At 45.6% G+C, this 22,671-nt stretch overlaps 2 long non-coding RNA genes across 4 annotated transcripts in view; one reads left to right on the top strand and one right to left on the bottom strand.

Moving 5' to 3' along the window:
- The window catches only part of LOC119526119, a 111,076-nt gene that overhangs the window by 83,148 nt on the left and 5,257 nt on the right, over nt 1-22,671 (top strand). For 2 of the 3 annotated variants that reach the window (XR_005215117.1, XR_005215115.1), the window contains one exon: nt 9,596-10,065. This is a non-coding gene — a long non-coding RNA (uncharacterized LOC119526119). Of the gene's footprint in view, nt 1-9,595; nt 10,066-22,671 lie in introns of those variants that run through there. The other variant, XR_005215116.1, reaches the window with a different exon arrangement.
- The window catches only part of LOC119526120, a 63,103-nt gene continuing 61,244 nt past the window's right edge, over nt 20,813-22,671 (bottom strand). The window contains exon 3 of the long non-coding RNA XR_005215118.1: nt 20,813-20,857. This is a non-coding gene — a long non-coding RNA (uncharacterized LOC119526120). The remainder of the gene's footprint in view (nt 20,858-22,671) is intronic.

The raw sequence follows: 22,671 nt of genomic DNA, 5'->3' as shown, positions 1-22,671 counted from the left end.
GTATATACCTGGAAGATCGGAAAGCAGTGACACGAACAGATATCTGCACACCAATGTTCATAGCAGCATTATTCACAATTGCCAAGAGATGGAAACAACCCAAATGTCTTTCAACAGATGAGTGGATAAATAAAATGTGGTATATACACACGATGGAGTACTACACGGCAGTAAGAAGGAACGATCTCATGAAACATATGCAACATGGATGAACCTTGAAGACATACTGCTGAGCAAAATAAGCCAGGCACAAAAAGAGAAATATTATATGCTACCACTAATGTGAACTTTGAAAAATGTAAAACAAAGTAGACAAATAGAGAGCAATTAAGGAAGGGGGAACAATAATTAAGGAAGGGGGAACAATAATCCAAGAAGAACAGATAAGCTATTGTAGGTAAATTTAACGTTCTGGGAATGCCCAGGAATGACTATGGTCTGTTAATTTCTGATGGGTATAGTAGGAACAAGTTCACAGAAATGTTGCTATATTAAGCAACTTTCTTGGGGTAGAGTAGGAACATGTTGGAAGTATAGTAGTTATCTTAGGTTAGTTGTTGTATTCTTACTCCTTTGTTATGGTCTCTTTGAAATGTTCTTTTATTGTATTTTTAAATTTTTTTTATTTTTTTATTTTTCATATGGTTGATTTAAAGAAAAAAAGTTAAAAAAAACAAGGTAAAAAATATGTAGAGCCCCCTTGAGGAGCCTGTGGAGAATGCAGGGGTATTGGCCTACCCCACCTCGATGATTGCTAAGATGACCACAGACATAGGGGACTGGTGGTTTGATGGGTTGAGCCTCTACCACAGGATTTACCCTTGGGAAGACTGTTGCTGCAAAGGAGAGGCTAGGCTCCCTATAATTGTGCCTAAGAGCCTCCTCCCGAATGCCTGTTTATTGCTCAGATGTGGCCCTCTCTCTCTACCTAAGCCAACTTGAAAGGTGAAATCACTGCCCTCCCCCCTACGTGGGATCAGACACCCAAGGGAGTGAATCTCCCTGGCAACATGGAATATGACTCCTGGGGAGGAATATAGACCTGGCATCATGGGATGGAGAACAACTTCTTGACGAAAATGGGGATGTGAAAGGAAATGAAATAAGCTTCAGTGGCAGAGAGATTCCAAAAGGAGCTGAGAGATCACTCTGGTGGGCACTCTTATGCACAATTTAGACAACCCTTTTTAGGTTCTAAAGAATTGGGGTAGCTGGTGGTGGATACCTGAAACTATCAAACTACAACCCAGAACCCATGAATCTCGAAGACAATTGTATAAAAATGTAGCTTATGAGGGGTGACAATGGGATTGGGAAAGCCATAAGGACCACACTCCTCTTTGTCTAGTTTATGGATGGATGAGTAGAAAAATAGGGGAAGGAAACAAACAAACAAACAGACAAATGTACCCAGTGTTCTTTTTTTACTTCAGTTGCTCTTTTTCACTTTAATTATTATTCTTGTTATTTTTGTGTGTGTGCTAATGAAGGTGTCAGGGATTGATTTAGGTGATGAATGTACAACTTTGTAATGGTACTGTGAAGAATTGAATGTATGATTTGTTTTGTATGACTGAATGGTATGTGAATGTGAATATATCTCAATAAAATGGAGATTTTAAAAAAATAAATTAAAAAAAGTGTGCTGTTTAATTTCCACCTATTTGTAACTTTTCCAATTTTTCTTCTCTTATTTGTTTCTCATTTCATTGCATAGTGGTCAGAGAGGTTATTTTTTATGATTTCAATATTTTAAAATTTATATAGACCTCTCTTGTGCCCAAACACACAGTCTATCCTAGAGAATGATTGTGTGCACTTGAAAAGAATATGTATTCTGCTGTTGTTGGGTCAAGTGTTCTATACATGATCTAGTTAGATCTAGTTGGTTCACAGTTGTTCAGGTTCTCTTTTTCCTTACTGATCTTCTGTTTAGATGTTCTATCCAGTGTTGAAAGTGGCATATTGAAATTGCCAACTATTATTATATAACTGTCTATTTCTCCCTTCAAATCTGTCAATATTTGCCTTGTATATTTTGGGGATCTGCCACTTGGTGCATATATGTTTGTTATTGTTATGTTTTCTTGTTGAATTTATCCCTTTTCAGTATATAGTGTCGTTCTTTGTTCCATGTAACAGCTTTTGACTCAAAGTCAATTTTATCTAATATTAGTGTAGCTATCCCAACTCTCTTTTTGGTTACTATTTGCGTGGTATATTTTCCATCCTTTCATTTTTGACATATTTGTATCTATGAATCTAAGATGGGTCTTGAGTAGATAATTTATAGTTGGGTCATATTTCTTCAACCATTCTGCCTATCTTTACCTTTTCACTGGAGAGTCTAATCCATTTACTTTTAAGGAAATTACTGATGAGGCAAGATTTACTTCTGCCATTTTGCTATTGAATTTTGTAAATCTTATATCTTTTTCATCCTCCTTTCTTCCATTTCTGCCTTCCTTTTTTGTTTAGATGATCTTTATAATGAACCATTTTGAATCACTTACCCTTTCCTTTTGTGTAGTTATTTTAGATATTTTCTTTATGGTTACCATAGGAATTACATCTAGCATAATAAACGTATTACAGTGAAGTTTGTGTTCATTCCAACTTGACTTCAATAGCCTACTTGTACACTGTACTTATATCTTACCATCCCTCCTTTTAATGTTCTTGCCACAAATGTCACAAATTACATCTTTATGCATTGTGTGCCCAGTAACAAAGATTTATGCTTGTTTTTTGTGCATCTGAATTTTAAACTTTATAAGAAGTAAAAGACAACAATACAAAGAAAAATGAAACAATACTGGTATTTGTATTTACCCATTTACCAGACATCTTTTATTTCTTCATCTAGGATTGAGATACTGTCTAGTGTCCTTTCCTTTCAATATGAAGGACTTTCTTTAGCATTTCCTGTAAGACAGGTCCAGTGGTAATGAACCCCCTCAGGTTTTATTTGTCCAGAACTGTCTTAATTTCTCCCTCATTTGTGAAGGAAAATTTTGCCACTTATATTATTCTCAGGTAACAGTTTTTTTCTTCTTTCAACACTTTAAATATGTCCTCCTGGCCTCCATAGTTTCTATTGAGAAATTGGATGTTAATCTTATTAAGGATCCCTTATGTGTGACATATTGCTTCTCTCTTGTTGTTTTTAAGATTCCATCATTGTCCTTGGCATTGGACAGTTTGTTCATAATGTATCTCAGTGCAGATCCATTTGGCTTCATCCTGCTTGACATTCATTGAGTGTCTTGGATTTGTATATTTGTATCTTTCATCAGATTTAAGAAGTTTCCTGCCATCATTTCTTCACAAATTTTTTCCTGGCCCATTATCTCTATCTCCTCCTTCTGGGACTCCTATGATGTGTATATCAATATGCTTGGTATTGTTCCACAGTTGCCTCAGGTTCTGTTGACACTTTTTTCATTCTTCTTTCTTTTTGCTCCTCAACCTGAACAATTTCGTTTGTTTTGTCTTCAAGTCCACTGATCCTTTCCTTTGCCTCCTTGTGCCGGTTTGAGTGTATTGTGTCCCCCAAATGCCATTATCTTTGTGGTCTTGTGTGGGGCAGGTGTTTTGGTGATGGTTGGATTTGCTTGGAGTGTGCCCCACCCAGCTGTGGACAATGATTCTGATGAGATGTTCCCATGGAGGCGTGGCCCCGCCCATTCAGGGTGGGCCCTTATCGGTGGAGCTATATAAATGAGCTGACTCGGGGGGGAAGAAAGAGAGTGCAGCTGGGAGTGATGTTTTGAAGAGAAGCAAGCTTGCTAGAAAGGAACGTCCTGGGAGAAAGCCGTTTTGAGGCCGGAGCTTTGGAGCAGATGCCAGCTGCCTTCCAAGCTAGCAGATGTTTTCCGGATGCCATTGGCCATCCTCCGGTGAAGGTACCCGATTGCTGATGTGTTACCTTGGATGCTGGTACCAGAGAAGTGGGGTGCTTTTGCTGCTGAGTTTGCAGATACCAAACATGTTGGAACGGCTTTTTAAATGGATAAGGAGGAGTTTCTGGAAGAGTTGTGAGGAGCTTGATAGAAAAGGCCAAAACTGCTTTAAAGAGACTGTTTGTGGAAATATGGACTTTAAAGATACTTCTGATGAGGACTTGAGCAGAAATGATGAATGTGTTGTTGCAAACTGGAAGAAAGGTGATCCTTCTTTTAAAGTGGCACAGAATTTGGCAAAATTGAGTCCTGGTGTCAGATGGAAGGAAGAATCTGGAAGCAACAACCTGGAATATTTAGCTGAGGAGATCTCCAGACTACATGTGGAGGATATACCCTGGCTTCTCCTTGCAGCTTATAGTAAAATGCGAGCAGAGAGAGATAAACTTAGAACTGAACTCTTGGGTTCAAAGAAACCAGAAGCTGATGGCTTGGAAAATTATGAGCTTCCAGGGGGTGGAATTCCAGAAGCTACAGCCCAACGTGAGGATATAACCAAACATGGAACCCAGCCGCCATTTCAGTACAAGCCAAGATTGGAAAAGGAGTTATCCAGAAAGGATTTGTGGAAGGTCCTATTGTCTAATGGCTTTGACCCCTGTGTGCTTCATGCAAAGCCAACAGAATTTTTGCGAGATCTTTATAGACAGAGCCATTGCCGGTCTGGACTGGAGGAGACAGACAAGGGAAAAATTAAAGGAAAAATCTCTTCAAAGACAGAGCCATGGAGGTTGAGGTCTGGAGTCAGGAGGTCTGGGGCTGGGAGAGCGGAGCAGCCCACATGCATGGAAAGGGTGAGTTTGCCCTGGAGGTTGAGGGCGGGCTTTCCGCCTCGATGCTCTGGAAGGGTTTTGCCACCTCAGGTCCCAGAGAGGGTGGAGCACATTTCCAGGGAATTGAGGAGAGCCTGGCTGCCACCACACTGTTCTGAAGGGGTTGAGCGTGTGCCCCGGAGATGGAAGGGAATCCGGGAGCTGCCCCGAGGTTTGAGGAGGGTGGAGCCGAGAAGGTGGTCTCCCCAATGTGTGGATATGTTGGAGCACTCACCCAAGTGTTTGGAGAAGAAACAGCTGCCAAAAAGGCCCTTGGGAAGGGTTAGGCTCCCACTCTCTCAAGCCCCAAGGATGCAACATTGTTCTGTAAATGACTCTCGGTCTTTGAAATCTAATGCAGTTTGTCCTGCAGGTTTTAGGAACTGTTTTGCTCCTGTTAACCCTGTTTTCCTTACTGTTTCTCCTTATGGCAATGGAAATGTTTATCCTATGCATGTCTCTCCTTTGTATATTGGAAGCACATAACTTGTTCTAGGTTCACAGATCCACAGCTAAAGGAAAATTATGCCTTAGGACTGACCATGTCTAAATTGATTTTGATGGGATTTTGTACTTAACTTTTGTTACTGAAATGATTTAAGTTTTTGTGATGTTGTGATGAAATGAATGTATTTTGTATTTGGAAAGATAATGTCATTTTGGGTTCTAGGGGGTGGAATGTGCCAGTTTGAGTGTATTGTGTCCCCCAAATGCCATTATCTTTGTGGTCTTGTGTGGGGCAGGTGTTTTGGTGATGGTTGGATTTGCTTGGAGTGTGCCCCACCCAGCTGTGGACAATGATTCTGATGAGATGTTCCCATGGAGGCGTGGCCCCGCCCATTCAGGGTGGGCCCTTATCGGTGGAGCTGTATAAATGAGCTGACTGGGTGGGGGGAGAAGAAAGAGAGTGCAGCTGGGAGTGATGTTTTGAAGAGAAGCAAGCTTGCTAGAAAGGAACGTCCTGGGAGAAAGCCGTTTTGAGGCCGGAGCTTTGGAGCAGATGCCAGCTGCCTTCCAAGCTAGCAGAGGTTTTCCGGATGCCATTGGCCATCCTCCGGTGAAGGTACCCGATTGCTGAGGTGTTACCTTGGACGCTTTGTGGCCTTAAGACTGTAACTGTGTAGTGAAATAAACCCCCGTTTTATAAAAGCCTATCCATCTCTGGTGTTTTGCATTCTCCAGCATTAGCAAACTAAGACACTCCTCCAATCTGCTCTTGAACCCTTCTAATGAATTTTTCACTAGTGTTATTGTACCTTTGAGTTCCAGAATTTCCATTTGGCTCTTCTTTATAATTTCTATCTCATTATTGAAATTCTAATGTTGTCCACATATTGTTTTTCCTAATTTCGTTTAGTTCTTTGTCCATGTTTTCCTTTAATTCATTGATCCTACTTATGAAAGTTGTTCTGAGAACTTTAATTAGTAATTCCAGAGACTGTGCTTCCTCCAGAATATTTTCCATCCTTTTTTTTTTTCCTGTGACTGGGCCATTCTTTTCTGTCTCTTTGTATGTTTCAAAAATTTTTGTTATGTACTAGACATTCTGAATATTATGTTGCAGTCACTCCGGAAATCTAATTCTCTCACTCTTCAGTCTGTCAAACTAAGAAAAAGAAGGAAAGCAGTGGGGGGGGGGGGGGAGGTGGAGAGAGAAAATACTAACAAACAGACAAAACATTCACACACACACACACAAAAGAAGAAGAAAAAATTTGAAATACACTCCATCTTGTTATATGCTAATGGAAAACTAGAAGCTGCTGCTTTCAAGGTCAAAATCTACGCCTCCATCCCTATTCATTCCTCATGATCTGCCTGACCCAAAAATATAAAGCAGAGAAATAAAAAAACCAACCAACCAACCAAAAAAAAATAATAATAAAAAGAAGAAATGGACTGGCTCTCTACATCCCTGTAGATGCTGGTGTAAGGCCAGAAGACACTGCTTCTAAGAGAAACTGAGGCTGGCATTTGTGCTGGGCCCTCAGGGATCTGCCAGACTAAACAACAGAAGAATGAGAAGAAGAAACCCAATCAATTAAAAAGTGCACTGGGTCTTTAAGACCTGGTAGATGCTGGTGTGATGCCAGAAGCCACTGCTACAAAGAGGGTAGTAACCAAGGCCAGAGACTATGCTGTGCCCTCAGGGACCTGCCAGACCAGGAAATACACACACATAGAAGGATAAAAAACAACAATATTTTCTCTTTACATGCAAGTTGATGCTGAGGGGATGCTGGAAGTGCTTCTGCCCAGAGAGCCAAAACTGGCCTTGAGCTTCTGTGCTGCTCCCTCAGGGATCCTCCAGACCAAACTTGATCCTGAACTCCAACTTTTAGAGGATCTTCTGCCACACCTAGAATCTAGGCCTCATGGCTGCAATCACAGCCGTTTCCACAACTACTGCCATGGGGTTGAATGATGGGGGCTGGCCACTGGTTTGTGTTTTGACTTACAAAAGCTGAACTCTCAGCAGCCTCTCACTTCCGCTGGCACTCTTGTAGTTGTTCTAAATGTCCTTTCCAGGGTTACCACCTAGTTAATTCCAGTCTATTTTTACAGCTCTTTCATTTTTCTAGTGGAGGAACAATTTGTAAAATGTCCTACTTCTCCATTTTGTTCCTGTGCTCCTCTCTTTCTTCCTTTTTAATGTGAGTATTTACTGCTATAAATTTCCCTCTGAGTGCTGCCTTTGCTGCATTCCATAAGTTTTGGTATGTTGTGTTAACATTTTCATGTACCTCAATGTATTTTCTACTTTTCCTTGTGATTTCTTCTTTGAAAGGTTAAGAATGTATTGTTTAAATTCCCACATATTTGAAAATTTGCCAGTTCTCTCTCTGTTACTGGTTTCTAGCTCCATGCCATTGTGGTTTGAGAAGATATTTTATGTGATTTCAACCTTTTAAAAATTTATTGAGACTGGTTTGGGACCTAACATATGGTCTATGCTGGAGAATGATCTGTGTGCAGTTGAAAAGAATGTGTATTCTGCTGTTGTTGGGTGAAGTGTCTCTATATGTCTAGTTGCTTTACAGTATTGTTCAAGGCCTCTATTTCCTTACTGACTTTCTGTCTAGATGTTCTGTTCATTAGTGAAAGTGGTGTATTGAAGTCTTCTACCATTAATGTAGAATGGTCTGTTTCTCCCTTCATATCTGTGGATGTTTGCTTCATATAATTTGGGGCTCTGTTTTTAGGTGAATATATGTTTATAATTTTTATATCTTATTGATAGAAGTCTGCCACTAACCAGCTGTGTGAATTCTCCAGTTCTCAGTCTCTCTTCTATGGAATGAAGGATTTGAGCTGGATCAGTGATTCCCAACTTTTTAACCATCAAAAAGAAGGACCCTCATATTTTTAAGATTTTATGTACCAAACCATATTTGTCAATTAAATAATTCATTTTCCTGCAAGAACACTGGGTTGATATAATTCTAGCCAAAAGCAAACAGAAATCACCTTTTAGCTTAGCCTATTCAGTCTTACCACAGGATGAAATTTCCATTTGGAAAAATGAAAAATGTCTCTCAGGTACCCATTATCTTTGAGGACCCCTAGTGATCCAAGGATCACCTAGAGTCACAGGCTTAGGAGATCCCTAAGGTCCAATTCCATCTTCCATGATGCTGGAGCCCTGAGTCGCTGGTGAGCCCATGGAGCTGCCCTTTCCTTCCTGCTTCCAGGCTCCGTTGGACTCCCAGTGCCCAGAGCTGTCTCCTTTCCTTTATGAAAAACAGCCTGCCCAGAAGGCACATTCCTGCTGGTATGAGGACATGTTTGCCCTGTATGCCTGCCAGCCCTCCTCAAAGGCATTCTTCATCTACCCACCCCACCTCTCTCCTAATTCCAGGAAGGAGCTCCTCACCTCAGCCTTCATCTCAGCTCTCCTGGTGCCCTCTTCTGACCCGAGAGACCCAGAGGCTCTTGCTCTCTGACTGACGAACAAGCTCTGATCCCCTCAAGTAACTCCATCTAGTGGTAAAAAGTAGAAGGGCAAAAGCTCTCAATCCAATTTAATCAGTGCTGTAACGGAGCATCCAATATGCTGGTGGAGCATGGAATGATCAATTCTGCTTGAACGTGTGGAAGATCAGGGGAGTGAGGCAAGGTAATAAATGAGCCAGGGCCTGAAGGACAAAGGGAGAACAAGGTATTATCCTAAGACCTGTCTGGGAAAGGAGAGTCGGCTGGAACCTGAAGGACAGGGCTTACATGCTGGTTAGCAACTCCACATTTGCCTGATGACTTTATGGCCTAGCCCTCCTTCTTTCCTTCCTCCCTCCCTCCTCTCTCCCTCCTTTCCTTCCTTCCACAAATATTTATTGAGCATATTTTTGTGCTCAACACCCTGATAGCTGCTGGGAAACAAATATGAGTAAGACATGCCCTGCCTTGAAGCATCTCACAGATTGGTGGGGAAGACAAGTAGAACAATTTGCCCTGCTGGAGTGTGTGGAATTGCCCTCCTGCCCAGACATGGTCTCTGCAGGACAGTGGGCCAGGTGATGAGGGAGCCAGCAGCAGAGAATGAGAACCAACTGAAAAAGTTAAGTTTAGCTGCAACAGGAGACAGTGATTGAAATTCTGAGGAAGGCAAATGATGACAAGTCCCCTGACAGCTGGTAATGACAGCCACGAGGTAGAGCTGCTCTGCAGCGCTCATGGACGTTCTCAGCCAAAGCAGGTCCCTCCCACATACTCTACAGTCCTTTGTTGTTACTTCCTGAAGAAACCCTTGAGTGAGATACAGCCATCAGCCTCTTACCTGATATTTGATTATTATGTTCTTCTTCCCACCAACTCTCCTCCTAGCTTCAGGCTCTTCCAGGCTGCAATGACCAGCACCGAGATGGAGACACAGAGGCCATGCAAAGGACTGGCGGATGCTGACTCCAGCCCCAGGGTGTGTGATAGCCCTTTATTTGACTCCTCCTAGAGGTCCCTGAGATGTGTCTATACACAGCTGGGGAGGGTGCTGTACCTATGTTGTGGTCCCCCGGCTTTCTTGACTGGAAATCTAGCCATCTGTCTTCAGAAAGCCTACTTAAACCAGTGGTTCTCAAGCTCAATGTACATATGAATTACTTGGTAAGCATGTCAAAAATACAGATTTCTGAAGCCCCTCCCCAAAGATTCTGATTCCTTGGGTCTGAGAGGAGCCCAGGAGTCTGCATTTTAACAAGGCACACAGGTGAATCTGATCAAAATGATTGGCTCCCAACCACATTTTAAACATTAATTTTAAATAAATAATAAATATAGGCCTAGGTTTTTGTCCCAGTTCTGCTACTAACATGACCTTGGGCAATTCATCTCACCTCTCTAAATCTGTTTCTTGCCTAAACATGAGGCATGTCACTCTCAAAAAATTTTGGTTCCAACGCAGATTGAATAAAATTCTCATGCACTTACACTTTAACATCATTTCAGGTTAGCAATTTTCAACCAAATTTTAGTGTTCATCTTCTGAGAAATATAAAGGGTTAAATAAGTAAATAAATAAATAAATAGGGTTTATAGTTTTCTTCTTCTCTTTCTTCCATCCCCCCCCAGCTCTCTCCAGGCCAATCTTGCAGGTTGGCAGGGAGAATTAACCAAGGTTGATTTGAAAAATTGGAAACTAGAGAGAAAGGATACCTTTCTACATTTTTTTTTTCCTATTCTATGGCCTGGGCAGGTTGCCAGTGTTAGGATCTGACAGTTGCTGCTCTCCCCTCTCTCCCTGCCCTCCTATTTATTTGCAAGCAGGCTTGTTAGGGAAATTCATCTCTAGAAACTACCACCTGGAAAAATACTGCACAGCACACATGGTGAACAAGGAGTCATTAATGTGAGAAGGCGACTTGGCTGGGCACCGGAGGAACAAGACCATTCAGTTCAGGGACTCGGGTTACATCATCCAGTGGTACCAAAGGCGCGTTGTTGTGCCTGGCCTGGAGGGAAGCCACACATACCTGGCATTGAGCGTGTCCCTCCACTCTCCACTCTCCTGGAGTCTGAGGGGACCATGGAATCAATGGGCTATTGCTTCACAGGGCTCCTAGGTTTGGCTTTCCTTGCAGGCCTTTGCAAAAGGCCAGGGTCACCTTCACGTTCGGCTCCCTCCATGGACGGAGCCCAGTGGGTGCTTAGAGAGCAGGAAGAGAAGGAGAGAAACCCACAGAAGCTCCCTCAGGGAGCTCTCAGCCTGATGGGGGACCCACCTGCCCTCAGGAAGCCAGGAAAGAGAGCTTCCCACAGGAAGAAGGCCCACTAATGCATGATGTCAGGGGTAAAGGTGGGGCCTGCAGAAAGCTTCTGAGGGGCCCCAGTGGGTGGGGCAGAGAACAAATTCCACCAACCAATACAGAAGGGGTTGTTCTGTCCAGCACAGACCAGAGTGGGGGGTGGGAGCGAGGGTAAACTTTGAGAGGAACCTGAAGGAACCCATATGGGGTCAGTGGGAAGGACAGAGGACCACAGGGAGTAGTAATACCCTGCCTTCTGGCCCACGGTGTAAGCTCACATTCTCTAGTCCGAGGTTGGGGGATATGATAGAGTGGTTTGGAAAGAAATAAGATCATAAAGTGGTGGGGCCTCGTGGACAGAGGGCTGAGTGGTGGCCTGTGCCCTAAGCCTGTCACTGGCCAACCAGTTGACACTAAGTGACCTTGAGCAGATCCCTCTGGCCCTATCTCTCAAAACTCAAAGCCAGTGCTTGATTTGGGAGGAGGGAACCAGGGCGATGGAGGCTGGATCAGCCTTGGGCCAAGGCAATGCCTGGCTGTACCCCCAGCTCCATCTCAGCCCCAGCTCTGCATACTGCTCCTTCTCCCAAGGCGAGGGGCTGCTCACCAAGGGGCAAGAGGATGGCAAAAGCAACACACGTGGGTGCTTCTGTAGCTGTAAAAATGAATTAGCATTCAGCACACAACCTTTCCCTCATCAAAATAAAAAAAATTTTTTTTAGACCTGACAGGCTTGGTGCCAAGGGCTGCAGCTAACAAAATGAGATTTAACAGGGATAAATGTCAGGCCCTGAAGTGAGGTTTAAATATCCAACTGCATGAGCACTGAAGGGTGGAGACAAGGCCTAGACATGGCTATGTGGAAGAGCTTGTAGGGTTTCCGGAGATGGTGAGCTGGTATGACTCAAGGAGCCTGTGAAAATGAGCATTCACCCTTGGGCTGTATGAAAGATAATGGCTACAGTGTGCTCAGTACAATCTCTTATTATCCCTGAAATAGTGGTATGGGGTAGGTGCCACCCTATTATCTCCATTTGGCAGAAGAAGAAACTGAGGCACAGAGTTTTGTTTTGTTTTTTTTTAAGTAACTTATCCAGGATCTCACAGCTTATAAGTGGTGGAGCCAGAATTAATCTGGACCAGAACACTGAATGCTCTGGATGGAAGCATAAAATTTCAGACAAGGGAAGCAATAGTCATTCTCTGCTCTGTGCTAAGGGAACCCACTTTGGGGATCTTCTATTTTATTCTAAGAGCAGCACTCCAAGTCTTCATCATAGGAAAAACAGAGCACATTCAGAAGAAGTTGTTTAGGAAGGTTGAATGAAGGAAACATCCTCCTTCCCTTGCACTGTCCATGCTCATCTACCCAGGTGCTCCAGCCAGCAACATGGGGAGCCATCCTTGATATCACCATCCACTGCCACCATGATGCCATCCATCCTTGACACCTCACATCCATCCCCCAACATCTACGCATCACCAGCTCCTGAGTCACACCAAGCTTGCCAGCCCCTAAAACTCTGAAAGCTTTCCTCCACATGCCAATCCTAAGTCAAGCCTTCTACCTCCAAAACACATCCCACTTGACCCACTTCTTTCCATCTCCATGGTCATTTCTCCATTCCAAGGCCCCTTCAGCTCTCAGTGCAATCACTTCAGACTCATCCAAACCTCTCCTTTTGTTCACTCATCCACCACCAAACCACCCTCCACACAACAGCCAGGGTAATTTTTAAAACCAAAATAAGATTGTGCCGTTTTGCAGCTTAAAATCCTTCCATATTTCACACTCTACTTGGAATAGGATCCCAAATCCTAAATCTGGCCCTACCTAACCCTCCAGCCTCTGCTCTCGCATCCCCTCATCTACCGGGTCTAGACACATTGGCCTGCCTTCCATTTCTGCTCTGTGCCACCCTCCTCCTTGCCTGAAGGCCTTCACACATGCTGTTCCCTTTGCCTGCAAAGTTCTCTCCCAGCCCCCAGCTTCCATGGCTGCTTCTTTGCATCCTTCAGGTCTGGGCTCGGATGTCATTTGCTCATACAGACCTTTGGCGTCCTCAAGTCCCCAGGTAGCTCTGCCCTGTTACTCTCTCACACAGCATCCTGTTCTTTGATTCCTGACACACTCTGATTTCACAGCACAATTTGAAATTATGTATTTATTTGCACATTTACTGTAAATTTCATGAATACAGGGACCATTTGGTTTTGTTCACATAGCAAATCCATGGCCTAACACAGAGGTTCATGGTAAGTGCTCAGGGAATAATGAGCAAATGGAGGGACTGGAGAAGAGGAGTTCAGGGACCCAGGAGAGCTGTCCACACATGAGAGCAGGGCTGTGACCTCTGTGTCCCTGTATTTCACAACTGAGACCAGTTTATTTAACAAACACTAACATGGCACTTACTATCTACCAGCATTCTATTAAATATTGATTCAATTACTCAATTAGTCTTCATAACAGGCATAAGAGGGAGACAGTATTATTACCACTGTTTTGCAGATAAGGAAACTGAGGCACAGAGAGGCTAAGTAACTTGCCCAAGGTCCCACAGCCAGTAGGGGGCGGAGTCAGAGTTTGAGCTCGAGTCCATGCTCTTAAGCACCTCAGTATGCTGCCAGCGTGGGGAAGCTTCAGGAAACTGCTCTCTGCAGCAAGAGAAGATGCCACTCTCCAACAAAGCTGCCCCCATGCCAGGGGCAGGCCCCTGAGGCATGAGCACCTGGTCAGGCAGTGCGCTGGGAGGGATTCAAGCAGGACGGGATTGACCTCTGGGGCCTCCGAGGCCTGAAGCCCCATCCTTGGGATAAAATGAACGGATGAAGTCCAAGTGCTTTGAAAAAGTTTGAATATGCTGCCTGAAAACAAGGTCTGGTTGCTTTCCCTAGGCTGCCAGGACTGGAATATCAATAACGTATAGTCAGACTGAAGGTCGAGGGACATGGCGAGCCAGAGAGACACTTCATGCTAAGAAACCTGTGACTTCCCTTCTCGCCCTGCCTGCCTGCTCTCCATCCCTGCCCTGTCCTCCTGCCCGATGTCTGAATCCTTCCCAAACTCCTGGAAGGGAGAGGGTAGAGCAAGGGGGAAAGGCACAGGAAGCCAGCCAACACACAGAAAGTGCAGGCTGCTCTTAAAGAAGAAGGGAAAAAAAAAAACCCTCTTGATTTATGAGACTTGATCTGTGTTGGAAGTCTGTAGATTAACTGAAATCCTTTGGCCCATCCGGAGGTGACTCGCCACTGGGTTTGTTTTCCAGGCAGATTGCCTCAGCAGGCCCTGTAATTCTTCTGGCAAACAGACCAGTGCAGTGCCCAGGATGGGGGGTCTGGGGCAAGGAGGAGAGCCAGTCGCGGGAACAGAAGGCCCTAAGGGTCTCTTACAGTTGTCCAAGGGGTGAGGAACGCAGCCTCGACAAGCACTGCTCCCCCGTCCCACTTCTCCCCAGAGCAGGCAGTGGGTTCAGCCAGCCAGCAGGGATCAAGTCTGAAGACTTAAGCTAGTTGTTTGGCTTCCAGCTTGCGCAGGACTCCTGCAGGAGCCGATAACTTTGTGTGGGGAGGAGAGATAGGGGCTCCCCAGAGGCTGGCACCAGGCTCGGCTGAGAGGTCCACGTGGCGGCGAGTGGGGCTGGGGCGGGCAGTATCGGGAAGACATCATGTCAGCGTCCAGCTGAAGACAGAGAAACAGGGGAAGGACAGGGAGAAGGGAGGAGAAGGAGAAAGGTGGAATAAATTAGGATAATATGTGTTATCATAATAAGCATATGAATTAGGGAAAAGAAGGAGGATGAAAAAGGAAGAGAAGAAGCTCTTTACATCCTCTTGGAGTGTGAAATAGGAAAATGGCCCCATCCTAAAGTGCAGCAAGAGTTGGATTCAACTTGAGCTTCCTCAAGTTAGCCCTAGCTAACTTTTATCCATTGGCACAAGTTACACAGCAAAAAGCCTTCCTTGGAAGCTCCAAGGAAGGATTTGGAGAGCAGGGAGGGAAGGACCTTGATCAGTGCAGGGAAGGGGCTAAGGGACCTCTCAGAGACCCCTCTAAGTAGATGGTATGACTTTCTAAGAACCAGGGAAAGAACAGGGAAGCCAGAATAATTTCCAAGAAGAACTGGGAGCGAGGGGGAAGGAGTGACATTTGTTGGGGGCAGACCGAGCAGACATAGCACTAGATGTTCAGCAGACGTTATCTCACTTATAATTCATTCGTCAGCCCTCCATGCAGGTGCCATTCTCTCTCTTTTACAAGTGAATAACTTAATTGTTGCACAAGGCTGAAAGTCAGTTGAGTAGCAGAATGGGGATTTGAACTCAGGATTGTTCCACTAGGCTGTTTCTTGGGCAAAGGCAGTAGGAGGCTTGATGGAGGCAGAGGAAGACAATAGAGTGGAGAGAACACCAAGCCTCAAGGACCATGGTCAGACATCTGGATCTAACATGCAGGAGATGTCTTGTGGCCTTGGACAAATGGTTTCCACATTGTAGTCTCAGTTTCCCATCTTTTAAAATGAGGCTTGGGTTAGGTGCTCTCTAAAGCTTTCCCTTTTCTAAGCATATAATGTTTACCTGGGAACCTGCTTCCCTCTGACTGCAGTAGCTTTCTTATTTCCTACTTCTGTTATTATGTAACATTCTGGGCGCACACTCTAGGTGTGGATACACCTTCCTACAACCCATTCAAGATCGAGGGTAGAGACTGGAAATTACAATGACACCTTCTCTGAGTCTGATCAATTAATATTTAATTAACTAACTAAATAAGCAATTACTTATTAAACGTGGTGTGGTGTTTAATTTGGTGATACAAAGATGATTTAGACTTAAGCCTCAGCTTCACGGATCTTACAGGCTAATGGGAAATCTACACCCACACAGGGTGTTTGCCAAGCGTGATCAGAAATCTAACGGGTTATAGAAAAGCTTTGCAAGCCACGTCCACTTCAGCCCAAATGCTTCCACTTAGAGCTGAGAGTGATTTACGCGAGCCGAGGTCAAGGTTGTTTTGGACTGTGTGATCTTTGTTTTGACGGCCGTACTTTGGCCCCCTTTGATGCGACTGCCTCTGACCCTGGCGGCCCCGTTGCTGAAGTCAGAATCAATCTTCTCTGCCTGGTGGCTGGCAGTCTCTGGGGGAATCTGGTGACTCCAACACGGCCAGCCTAGGGGGGGAATCAGACAAGGAATGTAACAATTCTCGGTAATAAGTATGGCATGGGGACACGTAGAGAGCTGTGTGGCTGTGCTTAGGACTAACCCAGACTGTGGAAGGGAAGATTCTCAGAGAAAGTCATCCCTGATATCAGGAGCAGTGGGGGTGACAGGTAGAGGTGGAGGTGGAGGGCCTTTCCCGGCAAGGGGATAGGAATGACTGAAGACCTGGAGAAGAGAAAGCAAAAAGCTTGTTTTGGGGATTGCAAATAAATAGTTGAACCTGCTGGAGGAGGAAGAACCAGGGACTTGTGGTAAGAGATAGACTGAAGTGGTTGGCAGGGCCAGATAAGAAGGGTCTTGTAAGTCATTAGGGGGCTTAGGCTTTATCCTAAGAGTAACAGAGGAGTTTTTCTCTGCCCTATCCAGAATACCCCTTCTGTGGACATTCCCCTTCCCATCCTTTTTCGAGAAGGCTCCCAACTGCCTAAGATAACCCCCACCCCCCTTCTTGTCCTATGCAAATACCCATCCTAAGTCCCTGTTCAGATTCCCCTTCCTCCAGGAAGCCTTCTTGGATCACCTCATCCCATACATTCATCCAACAAATGTGTACTGAGCTCCTCCAATGGGCCAGGACTGTGCTAGGCACTGGAGTACAACAGAGAACAAGCAGACATTGTCCCCACCCTCATGCAGCCTATAGGACATGGTGATTTAGAACCCTCAGTAATATCTCCTCCTCTGAACTCCTTGGCAGGCCCTGCCAATGGGATTGTCAAGGACCCTTGAATAAGCCCAGACTCCTCTCTCCCCTTGGGTGGATGGCTCCTCAGGCAGAGATGGGGTCTTCCTCATCTCTGCATTCTGGAGGTGGCTGGCACGGTGCTAGGCACTTGGGGATGCTCAGCTCCTATTTTAGAGATGGCTGGCTTTCAAGCAACATTAAGAAAAGTGGAAAGTTCTCGCAGCTTACACCATCCCTTTCCCCATTCTCTGCAGTCCCAGCACAGTCCCTCTGCAGAGAAGAGAGATGAAAGCTCCAGCTGAACCTTTGACCCCAGGATGCAGAAAGGGAACAGAAAAAGGAGGAATTAGGAGGGGAAGAAACGCCCAGGCAGGATGCCAACCCCTGATACCTTGGGCCAAGCTGGGGCTCGCAGTCCCCTGTGTTCTGGAATGCAACAGGGGCTTGCCAGGGCATCTTAGAGTGGCTCCACCCCAAGCCACTGGCTCCTCACCCTGGACAGAGCCACGGTGGCAGCTCCTCCTGAGCCTTCCTTCCTCACAGTGCACTGGTGCCCCATGGTGGACAGAAAGTAGGCCCTGATCGCCCTTCCTCCCTGGGGTTGTGTCCCGTCAATGGAGAAAGCGCAGCAGCCTTCATCCCCATGGCATGTTGTTCCCTCCTTGGCATGCGGGTCGAGCCTTGGGCACGGTCCCAGGAGCCTGCACTAGAGCTCTTCCTTCAGTGTGTGGCCTCAGGCCTGTGATCTCTGGATTTTTGCCCGACAGCTCAGCATGCTCATCATCAGGACAGGCCGACCCCTGCCCTAGCCCTGTCCCTGCATCAGCCTCCTCCACCCTGTCCTGCTTCCTCAATCAGGCAAAGACTCACCCCTTTCTGCTGGACATATTCCAAAGCAGTCTTAAAGACAGAAACTGGGTTATCTGAGATCAGTCTAAGTGCCAAGATTAAGGCTGGGGTACCCTGTGTAATCCTCCCTCCTACAGGGCATGGGGATGGGGGGGCGGGAGTGACGATGCCAACAGAGGCCGAGGCTTCTACCCTGTCTGCAGCTCATTGTCTCCAGATATCATCCTCTGATCCAGGAAGAGACCTGCAGGACAGAGTCAGAAGGAATGCAGAACCAGAAGCCTCTGAGGGTGGGGGTGTGGGGATGAGGCAGAGGCTGGAAGAGGAGTGGGGTTCCGCTAGGGCAGAGTCAGAGCCCTAGAATGCCGTGGAATGGAGGAGCATTAGTTATTTTTATTTTTATTTTTTCCCCACATTTGCTATGTGCAGCCACAGGAAGGAGAAGTTTCCAGAAGCCAGTGGGTGGATAGCCCTTCCCCTTATGGCTCATCCTTGGGCTTCTTTGCTTGCCCCTCACCTCCTAGGGTACGAGCCTCTTGGAGGGACACTGCCAACATCCTACCAAGGAGGCTAAGCTGCAGCTAAAGAGAGAAGTGCTGCAGGACAACACAAGGGAGCAAGAACCAAGCCTGGAAAAGGTCAGGAGGAAGCAGGGCCAGAGATCAGGGGGAAGTAGTAGGAGGGCAACTTGGAGAGATCAAAGTCTAAGGAACATTCTGATCCTCAGATCAACAAGAGGAGAAAGTGAGCAGGCACTGAGTTAACCCAGAGGGAAGGGAGGGTGTGAACATTCCCTGAGCCCCATGTGCCTTCATGCACATTTTATTTAACCCTCGTTGCAGCCCAGAAAGGATCCTTGTCCTCTTTACAGGAGACTGAGCTTTTGTAAGGAGTTTAAGTAACTTGCTGGAGTCCCCGTGACTACTAAGTGGTGGAGTGGTGATTTGAATCTAGATCTATCTGATTCCAAATGGGTTTCCTAACACTGTCAGTAGTTATCTGAGAGGAGGTAAAACTGGATCAGTGTTGGCAAGAGGACTTGAGCTGCAGAATTCTAGAATCTTAGGACTGAAATCAGGGTCTCCTGCACTGATTCTGCCCCCAGGAGAAATTCGATTTCAACCAGAACAATGTCATGCCTTAATTAGGTAGCCAATTAATTTTGAGGAGAAGTCACAAATCCAACCTCTTTCCTTCCCTCCCTATAACATTTATGGGGCAACTACAACCTGTCAGGAATGCTGTTAAGTCTGAAGAATAAACAGGAATAAGATCCAGCCCCTGCCCATGGGGAACTCACAATCCTTTGGGAAATTCCAGGAAACTGATTCAGCTCTTCAGAAACACAGACACACACACACACACCTCACTCTGGGTTCAGTTCTTTTTGCTCTGTGTTTTTCCTCCCTGGGGAGCTGAGCCTCAGTCCTCAGTTCATCTTCAGGCCCAGCGAACCTCCTGCTTCTCTCTCCAGCCCCAGCTCCCGCTGCAATGTCAGTCAAGCTTCTGCCAAGCCACTTCCCTCCCAGAGCTGCTCTGGGGTCCACAACCAGAGTGGTCAGTGATGCCGCAAATAAACAAGGCTTCTGCAAGCCCTGGGCCTTTGGGCTCCTCTTGCATATCTGGACACAGCTGGGCCTGGGTCAGCCTGAATTTTCGAGGTCATAAGTCATGCTGACATCCAAGCCTGGAAACAGTGAAAAATTCCTTGGCTTCCAAGCCTCTTCCCTTCACAGCCATTGACCAAACCGTCTCATGTGCACAGAACAACACACCACACCCCATTCCTCTCTGCTATGAAATCACAGTGCAGCACTTAAAGAGTGCTTCCCACATGGTCCAGTCTCAGAGCGGTGTGCCATCGAATGAGCTCAGCGCAGCAACCAAAATTTATTTCAAAATAACTCACATTGTTTCTGGGCTTTTTCAAATACTATGAAGCGGATGGGGTGGGTCAGAGCAATATTCCTCAGAATCCTATTTTTCCTCTCCCTTTTATTTCTCTACATACCAAATCTGATGTTGCAACTCTCCCTTCCAAAATTCCTACCTCCCAAATTCTGTTCTAGCCCTAGCCACACAGCCCTTCTCCTTCTCTCCCTTTTCCTCCTGATTCTGCAACACAAAAGCCTAAAGCATACAGTCTGGCAAGGCAAGATCCTCTCTGGAGTGGAAGAAGCTGCTGGTCGAGGCCAGTATCTGCTTTCCTAGGTAGACGAGAGGGCAACAGCTAGGAATACTCATATAGTAGTAATTTTTGCCCCATCACAATAGCTGTCATCTCAGGTGGCCCTTTGGGATCATTTCAAACTCTGGCTGGGCAGAACAATTTCCAGACAGTGACTACACCTCCTAGAATATTCTGGTCAGCCCTGATTTAAAATATTTTGTTCTAATTCCAGGCTACAATGAGCTACTGTTAATCAAGCATCCCAATTTTGAGTTAGGAAAAATATGGTCGCCATATGTCTAACCCACCTTTCCTTTTAGCAACCATAGTATTTCCTGATTGTATTAAACACCTGCTATACTGCTGTCGATTCCATCAGTTTCTGCTTGGTCACCTAGAGACTGTAGTTTTCTTAGGGTCCCATACTATGTCTATCCTCATTCTATCCTAAACCTCATGAGTTGGTCTAAATCAGTTAGCTAACGCTGCATAACAAATCACTTCAAACCTTAGTGACTTAAAACAACAGCAATCAATTATTATCTCTCATTGTTTCTATGGATTAAGAATCTTGAGTGGCTTGGCTGCATAGTTCTGGCTTGGCTCCCTTGAGGTTACAGTCAAAATGTTGGCCAGGGTGGCAGTACCTGAAGGCTCGATTGGGACTGGAGGATCCACTTCCAAGCTGGCTTATTCAATGGCTGGAAAGTTAGTGCTGGCTGTTGGTGGAAGGCCTCGGTTCCTCTCCCAGGACCACTCCATGTAGCCCAGGCTTCCACACAACGTGGTGGCTGGGCTCCAGAGGTGCACATCTTGAGAGAGAGAGCCAGGCAGAAAAGGAACCCTTTTCTTGACCTCACCTTTGGAAGTCACATGTATCACTTCTGCTGTGCTTTGGTGGTCAGAGCAGTCACGAGCCCCTGCCAGATTCAAAGAGAAGGGAATGTAAACCCCACCTCTCAGAGACAGGAGTATCAGCCACATTGGAAGAAGAGCATAAGGGATAAATCTATCAATGTGGCCACCTTTAGAAGGTCCAAGGTGTCACAGGTGTTACGTGCCCAAATCAAATGCTCATTGTCAAACTTAGTAGTTACTGGCATCTGGAACTAAACAGTCACATCACAGGGACCTTGAGACAAAGAAGAAAATAAATGCAGGGGTCCTAATTCTTCACTCCTCCCTGAATCCACACCCTTTGCCATGAAATCTCATAGTGACTTCCTGCCCTGACTCTGCCTCTGATCACATGACTTGTCTTGACCAATAGGGTGACAGCAGATGTGCGGCAAACAGAGGCTTGGGAGAAAGTCTTGCACATTTCTGCTTGGGCTCTTGTATCTCTGCCTTTGCCATGAAAATAGCCCCATGCTACCTGTTGGAGGAGATGGGAAAGGTGGAGAGGACACAAGTTGCCTCAGTTGCCCCAACCAAAACCAGCTGACCCATGGATGTGAGCAAGTCCAGGGATGAGGAGCAGAACCTGCACACTTTGCAGGTTGCAGACTTATGAGCTAAATAAATGCATATGGTTTTAAGCCCCTTGAGTTTTGGGGGTGATCAGGCATGCAGTATATTCGAGGCAATAAACAGCTGGTAGAGCTCTTTCCTTATGCTTTCATGGTAGGACCTTCTTGAGCTGGGAGCCAGGGTCTTGTATTTTAGTTCTGGCTCAGTATCTGTGGTAAACAAATAATGGCCCCCAAAGATGCCCATATTCTAATCCCCAAAACCTGTGAATTTGTGACCTTCCACGGCAAAAGGGACTTTGCAGATGTGATTAAGTTAAGGATCTTGAGATAGAAAGTTTAAACCATATTATCCAGTGGGCCCAATGTAAGCATAAGGGTCCTTATAAGAGGAAGGCAGAAGGAAAAAGGGAAGGTAAGAGGATCAGAGTCAGAAAGGGGGTGTGATAGCAGATGCAGTGGCTGGAGTGATGTGCTCTGAAGACGGAGGAAAGGGCCACAGCCCAAGGGATTCAGGCATCCTTTGGAAGCTGGAAAAGGCAAGGACAGGGAATTCTCTCCCAGAACCTCCAGAAGAAACACAACTCTGCTGACACCATGATTTTGGTCTGTGAGGCACATTTCAAATTTCTGTTCTTCAGAACAATAAGGGAATAAATTTGCATTTTTAAACCCACCAAGTCTGAGGTAATTGTTATAGCAGCAATAGGAAACTAATATAGTATCTAGCAACTATGGCCTTGAAACAGTCAGTTACTGCTTTGGGCTTCAGTTATTCTTCTGGCAAATGGGGATATGTGGTAGGTAGATGAAAGATGGTCAAAAATTCTTTGCTGTTCTTCTTTATGCTGTCTGGGCAAACCTTAGTGGTTTGCCTGACCAATAAAATGTGGCACAAATGAGGTTCTGGGACTTTCAAGGTTTTTAAAAAGAAAAAAAAAAAAAAAAAGCGCGGTCTTCCTCCCAGGGCTCTTGGCACACTCTTGGGGAATGTAAGAAGTCTGACTACCCTGAGACTGCCTTGCTCGGGTTGAGCACCCTGATCAATAGTTCCTGCTGAGTCTAGCTTTCCAGCCATCCCTGCCAAGATGCCGGGCAGTGTTTGAAACTGTCTTGAACCCTCCAGACCAGCCCATTGCCTGGTGAGTACCTACCTGCCCTCAGGAAAAGCCATATGGAACCAAAGAATCTCCCGGGCACGCCTGCCCCAGTTTCTGACCCACAAAACCAAGAGATATAATAAAATGTTTTTTTTAAGTCACTAG

Source organism: Choloepus didactylus, chromosome 2 (genome assembly GCF_015220235.1).
Source record: "Choloepus didactylus isolate mChoDid1 chromosome 2, mChoDid1.pri, whole genome shotgun sequence".
NCBI classification, from domain to species: domain Eukaryota; kingdom Metazoa; phylum Chordata; class Mammalia; order Pilosa; family Megalonychidae; genus Choloepus; species Choloepus didactylus.
The sequence above is the reverse complement of the archived record's forward strand: the minus strand, read 5'-3'. Positions and strand labels throughout refer to the sequence as shown.